Genomic DNA, 7,117 nt, shown 5'->3' with positions numbered 1-7,117 from the left:
GACTCTAGAAAATTCAATCCTTACCAAGCAAGTGCTTGAAGTTCCTGCTGGTCAAGCGCATGAAAAGTCTGCTCGAGTCAGCTTTGAAATTCCTCAATCTCCAACTCCAATTCCACCTGACACTGAGCAAGTGAATAACTCTACAGATCAACCTCTTCCAAATCCGTTAAGACAGAACGCAAACTAGTCAGCTCCTAATCTGAATAAAAGTCCAGCCGCTGACCTCGCTGGCACATTTGCTTCTGGACAGCACCAAACACAAGGTGCTACTCATATTCCGGCATCTGGGCCACAAAATGATGAACCCTACGCATACTTGCATGCTATTGAGTCTGGACGCCGAATCATTGACTCAGCTCAAGCACTACTTCAGGATATTCATCCATCCAATGCCGAAGCCGCTGGGTCTGTTCATGTTGAGCCAACTCAACTTTCCTCTGTCACTCAGCTCTTGACTGAAATCAAAGGTCTTAAGGATCTTCTGAGTGTCATGAAATCTCTCCAATCTCAACAACCCAAGCAGGAATCTATCGTGAAGCTGGCTGAACTCCAGCTGACAATGGTAAATCATATGAACTCTCTCCAGGGTCAACTCAATAACTTGTCAGCTGTGAACTCAATGTATGCAACCTCAGCTGAGGTTCATCAACTCTTTACCCAGCTAAACACTGAGCAGACCAAAGCGCGTGAGTTAATCTCCTCTTCGTCCTAGTGTTCCATTGAGCAAATAAGTGAGGCAGTCCGCCTACTCAACTTGAGCAAGGAAGAAATGGAAACTGACCAACTCAAGACGAACGAACTTTTGCAATACTCCCGAGCCACCTTCAAACATGTGCACCACACGAATGCTCAACGTCAGTTATATGATTCGGCTTTGCTTAAGATGTATCATCAAGCTTATACCATGATGACTGACACTATCACATGGGTAGGAAAATCCCAAGAATACATATTGAGTATGCTCAGTGCCTCTATCAGGATTCCCGGTTTTGTCTTGGACGATGGTGTTCCTGTTTTTGATGGCCTAAGTGAGAGCACGAAAAGGCTTAAGGCGTATTCCGTACGATTAACTCGTGCTGCTCTCAACGACACTTTCGTTCCTCCTCCGCCCGATGCTGGCAAAACGGGGGAGAAAGAACAAGCTGATAGAACTCAGCACCACTCAAGGGAAACAGGAGGCGCATCTAGTAGTCAGCAGCAACAAAAGGGAAAAGGCAAAGTTAATCCTACCCAAGTCAATAGGAAGAAATAGTTTGGCTAGATTCGCTAGTTTTTATTTTTGACTTGTAATCCTTTTTGTGTTTTCCTTATCTGACATACTTTGTCTTGCTGACTATCTATAAACTTATGCATCTCTTATTCAAATTGACTGATCTTATGTGATGCTTACTTACGTATAATGTTGATCTGTCTTAAATTGAACAAACAAAAGAAAAAGGAATATATTCAGTACACACGAAGACTTGATACATCTGCTCTAATAATGTTTTCCCATAACTCTGATATCAAACTAACCATGTATCAAAACTGAGTAAAAACATATTCCACACATTGACCTCTTCTGAAAGCTGACCTAGGCTCATTTGAATTAGATCATGGAAGGTCTAGAATTGAACTAAGTCAGTATAAGCATACCTTAATTCTACTCAAGTTTAGAATTAAATTAAGTCAATAGATGCAACCCTTACGGGGGAGTAATTTCAGAAGCATAAAGAAAATCTCAATCATGGGGAATCTCAATGCTGAGTTCCATCAACTAAATATTTTGCCAACATCAAAATGGGGGAGTTTGTTGAAACACCTTTCCACATGATTTTGATTTGACAAAATTATTTAAGTTAATCCATGATTAAGGAACAATTAAATTTAAGTGCTTTGATTTAATTGTACTAATATGTTTGTTCAATGTTGAGTATAAATATAAATACAAATGGAAATAAAAAGTAAGACATGATGAAGTCAGCATGAGAATACAGCACAAGCTGAGTGGAGTGTAACTCAGCATGATAAAAGATCTTTAGAACAGAAGCTCAAAGATCAAACAAATCAACGAAGCTGAGTGGAACGGAACTCAGCATCAAAAGTAGAGGAGTCTTCTTGAGAACTATGTCTTGCAGAATGAAGCTGACCATGGAAGCTGAGTAAAAGAGAACTCAATATCTGAATTAGCAATAATCGAAGACAACGACTATCAAAGTCAAGCTGAGTGATCTTCAGGACAACGCGAATGATCCATTTGCTAAAAGACAAGCTCCGACAACTATCTGCACCAATAATAGAAACCTTGGAATTACGCAAAAGCCAATTTCGAGATGCATGGGTCAACTGTTCTTTTGCTAAAAGACAAACTGGCACAAGAAGACGAAACCTGCGAGAAGAAGACAAACCTGACGCCTGCGGAATTCAGACGACATGATTGGCTTGCAAATCTGAAGCTGACCAGAGCCTTGTCGCAAAAAGAAGCTGTTTGGATTTAACGGACAAATCCAGAATTCAAATGAACAAGTCTTCAGAATACAACTATAAAAGGACAAGTACACTTCTTGGATCCTTAGCCGATTGTGAAAACAAAAAGAGAATAAGAGCATACATACAAAAGCACATCAATACAAGAAAGAGATCTTACACCAAATTTCTATTCCTGTGTAAATGCTAGAGTGATTTTCTTTGTAATCATCTAAAGTGTTCTTTGTCTGAAAAAGAACAATCTTGTATCAATCGTAGTATTTGTTGGTCCCGTGTGATTAGTTCCAAAGGGGGGGGGTTAGGAACTAATATAATTTTTTTCGTTTTAATTAAGCTGACTTAATATATTTTCTTGAGTTTGTTAACTCAGTTTTGGTCAGCACGGCCGATTGTAGTGTAAGACAGCTTTAGTCAGATGTTGACTAGAACTATTTTACATATGAGTTGGGAATTGACACTTTTGTGGTCAGCTTCCAACTCAGCACTCTTATTTACTCAATGTCACTTTAAACAATTTATATGCCGAGTAAATATAACAAGCAACACATACAGATATATATATATATATATATATATATATATATATATATATATATATATATATATATATATATTGAGAGAGAGAGTTAGAGATTACTCAGCACGACTTATCCTAGTTCGGCCTCTCCGCCTACGTCCAGTCCCCAGAATCCCTCCGGGCTTTTTAAATCCAATACTAAGCTCTTTAAAGGTAGAGCACAAACCGTTTACAAGGCAGTTGAATATGCAAGAGTATCGTCCTCTATTCGTCTACTCAACTCCTACTAAGTGCTATAACCAAACATCTAGATTTCTCTATCACTAAGCACTCAACACCGAGTACTCAGCACAACACTCTCAATTTTACAATTGATACAAATTGTTCTTTTCGGATGAAGAACACTTTAGATGATTACATAAAATCAATCTAACTTTTACACAAGAATAGAAATTTGGTGTAAGATCTCTTTTGGTTTTTGTGTGCTTTGTATGTATACTCTTTTTGTTCTTGTTATGATCGGCTTATGATCGAAGAATGATCATGTCCTTTTATAGTTAAGGTCTGAAGCAGAAATGATTTGAATATTGGATTTGTCCGTTGATCCAAACGGCTCCTTTTTGAGACAAGTTCTGGTCAGCTTCAGTTTTGCAGGCCAATTCTGTCGTCTGAATTCAGCAGTCCTTAGGGTTGTCTTCTTCTCGCAGGTTTCGTCTTTTTGTGCCAGTTTGTCTTTTAGCAACAGAACAGTTGACCCATGCATCTCGAAATTGGCTTTTGCGTAATTCCAAGGTTCTGGATTGGTGCAGACAGTTGTCGGATCTTGTCTTTTAGTGAACGGATCATTCACGATGTCCTGAAGATCACTCAGCTTGACTTTGATAGTCGTTGTCTTTGATTGTTGTCAATTCAGATACTGAGTTCTCTTTTACTCAGCTTCCATGGTCAGCTTCGTTTTGCACGACAGTTCTCAAGAAGACTTTTCTACTTTTGGTACTGAGTTGCGTTCCACTCAGCTTCGTTGATTTGTTTGATCTTTAGGCTTCTATTCTGAAGATCTTCTATCACGCTGAGTTACACTCCACTCAGCTTGTGCTGTATTCTCATGCTGACTTCGTCCTGTCTTACTTTTTATTTCCATTTGTATTTATATTTATACTCAACATTGAACAAACATATTAGTACAATTAAATCAAAGCACTTAAATTTAATTGTCCCTTAATCATGTGTCGCTACCGGATTTTTCGAGCACGAACGCCGGAAGCTAAATCGTTTAATCGTTTTTTCTGGTTAAAACTATTTTTTAGAGTCGCCACCAATCAGAATTAAGGCGTGATTGGACACCAGAAATGGTTGAATTTTAAGGGATAAGGGGGGTCTGCGAAATAGAGATTTTTGATTCGTTTGTCGGTTACGTGTAGGGAAGAAAAACTTGATTAATCACCCTATCCCGCCCAAATATTGGTACTAAAAAGATGTGGTTTTTGTGTTAAATTTGTTTGATTTATCTCAGTTTTATTTGTACTTTCATAATATAATAACGACATATAATTTAATTACATGATTAATGTCGTAGGTATTTAATATTTATGTAACGTTAAATCATTAATTATATCCTTTTAATTTTAATAATTTGGACAAACATTTAATTCGCATTTATATAACATATAACTACGAATTAACATGTTTAATTTTATATAATTTGGGTGACGGTTAATTCATATTCCTATAACATAGAACTGTGAATTAACTCGTTCAGTTTTCGTTTATTTAGTACCGTTTGATTCTTATTTCTATAATATAGAACTACGAACTATCTCGTTACCTTTTTCATTTTTTTATACCCTTGTAGCACATACATATAAATGGAAACATTCCGCGTTAATTAAGTTTTATTTTTTTTATTATCGTTTTTATACCTCTATGACATAAAGATATAAATCGATTCATCTTAACTTTATAGTGTACACGTTTGGTTTATATCCCTATGCCATAGAGCCATAAATCAAGTCGTTTAATTTTTCGTAAAAGAAAAAGGTAGATTAAATTTAACCATATGAAAACAAATGATATTTTACTAATGATATAACACATATGTTACGTGAAAATAAATTGGTTAAGCGATGTAAGTAATATGAAATTAAGTAGTGAAGGGTCCAAATTAGAAATGAATTAAAAGGGATTGGAAGGTTAAATTAGAATTTTAGACAATTAAAAGAGGGCCTAATCTAGCTTAACTCAAATAATCAGGGACCTAATTAAAACATGAGGGATTTAATTACAATTTGGATTAACAAAGGAAATTAAAGGTAACATGGGGGGGGAATTAAATTGAAGAATAAAAATAAAAAGAGTCAAATTGGTGAACTAAATAAACAGGGAGGGGGCGAAATGTAATTAGGAGGGGTTGAATTGAAACAAACAAAAATGAAAAGAGTCGAATTGGAGAACTAAATAAACAGGGAGGGGGCGAAATGTAATTAGGAGGGGTCAAAATGCAATACAGAGGGACTTGATCTAAACAGTTAGAATGATGGGGGGCCGAATTCACAAATTATAGAAAAAAGAAAGGAGCAATGTGGGATTTCGCAAGGGTAATTTGGGAATCTAAAATAGTAGGGTATATATTTGAGTTTTTAGGGTTTTATCTTCAATTTTCGTTGTGCAGCTTCCCCCCTTTCTCTTTCTCTTTTCCCTTCGCCAGGAGTTGCGATCTCCGCCTGGGCTTGCTCCGCCGCCTCTTTGCTCTGCCGACGGTGGAGTCGCCGTCGTCCCGATAGCAACGGAGCGTCCCCCTCCTTCTCTCCGTCTTCCGTTTCGAAGCCGGAGCGCTGGATCTCCCTCGCGTTTTGCGCAGATCCGCTTCGATCTGTCCGTCCGCGGCTAATCCATGGTAAGTCCTCGCTTTTTCCCCCTATTCCCTTTCTTTTCTTTCTTGTTTCGAGTGTGTCGTTCTGATGGCCATTTTTTTGTGTTTGCAGGTGAAACAGAGCTGAACCGCTTCTGATCCGTGCCGTTTAAGGAGTTTATAGGTGGACGGCCGTCGCTCGGCTCCTTAGAGGTCCGATCCACCCCCGATCTGGTTTCTCCTAAGGTAAATCATGTCTGAGATATATTTTTTTGTTTATTTTCGTTCCTTCCCCGTCTCTTAACTTTTTCTCGTGTTTTTCTGAGTTCCTAGAGCTCGGGATGCAGATCTTGGCGACTCATTAACTTGTTACGGACCAGAGGACGCGGGGATGGTTACTTATGTTTTTTTGTTACGAATATTGTGCTCAACTTGTATCCTGATGACATTTATGGGGTTTTCCAGATTTATTAATGAAGAAATTTGTCTCCTTGCTAGTTTGTAATTTATTTTTGTCTATGGTTCCCTGAATCTGGTGTTTACATGAAAGTGTCTGCTAAAAAAAAAAGGCTTATCCTTTTGGAAGTTGATACCTGGATTTTTCGAATTTGGGGGTTACTGTAAAAAGGGTTTCTTTTTTATTAAAGTTGTATTGCTACTCTTGGTTTTGGTGTGTTAGGGCTTTCATTGTAATAAAAGAGTCATTTTTTTATAAAGCTTCCACCTTTATGGGGTCTTAGGGTTTTCATTGTAATAAAAGAGTCATTTTTTATAAACCTTCCATCTTTTAGGATCCAGTGTGTTTTCACTGCAAAAAAAAAGGCTCTACCTTTATAAAGTCTCTGTTTTTATTTTTTATTCATGGTTTAGTTAAAGAATCCAGAGTGGTGTAAAAAGTGAAAGGAAGAAACTTTAGTGTTTAGACATCTTAGGAGATTCTTTCAAATCTGGAAAATAGGTATATTTTCCAGATTTCTTAGATCTTCTGCATTTTTGAGGCCTTTTGTTTGGTTTCCAGAACCTGGAAACCAGAAAAAGGTCTTTAAATGCCCTTCCCTTGATGTTTGGACATTAAAGCTTCCTTCTTTTTTTATTAAGGATATAGATCTGAGACCATTAATGGAAACCTTAATGGTTTTGTCTTTAGAACCTAGAGACAGAACCATTAAGGTTTTAATGGTCAAGAATTTCTACTTTTGGAAAAAAAGGAAGCAGTAACAAGAAGAGATGAAGTAGGTTGACAAAAAACACAAAAAGGGAAATATACAGTAATAAATGTAACAGAA

General features: G+C 37.3%; 1 long non-coding RNA gene across 1 annotated transcript; it reads left to right on the top strand.

Annotated features, from left to right (window-relative positions):
* Positions 1-5,651: 5,651 nt before the first annotated feature.
* LOC136232178 (uncharacterized) lies at positions 5,652-6,321 on the top strand. Its single transcript, XR_010690378.1, has 3 exons — positions 5,652-5,876; positions 5,965-6,077; positions 6,165-6,321. It is a non-coding gene; the product is annotated as an uncharacterized lncRNA (long non-coding RNA).
* Positions 6,322-7,117: the final 796 nt, after the last annotated feature.

Source organism: Euphorbia lathyris, chromosome 1 (genome assembly GCF_963576675.1).
Source record: "Euphorbia lathyris chromosome 1, ddEupLath1.1, whole genome shotgun sequence".
Classification (NCBI taxonomy): Eukaryota; Viridiplantae; Streptophyta; class Magnoliopsida; order Malpighiales; family Euphorbiaceae; genus Euphorbia; species Euphorbia lathyris.
Note: the sequence above shows the minus strand (reverse complement) of the source record. Positions and strands in the feature narration are given on the sequence as shown.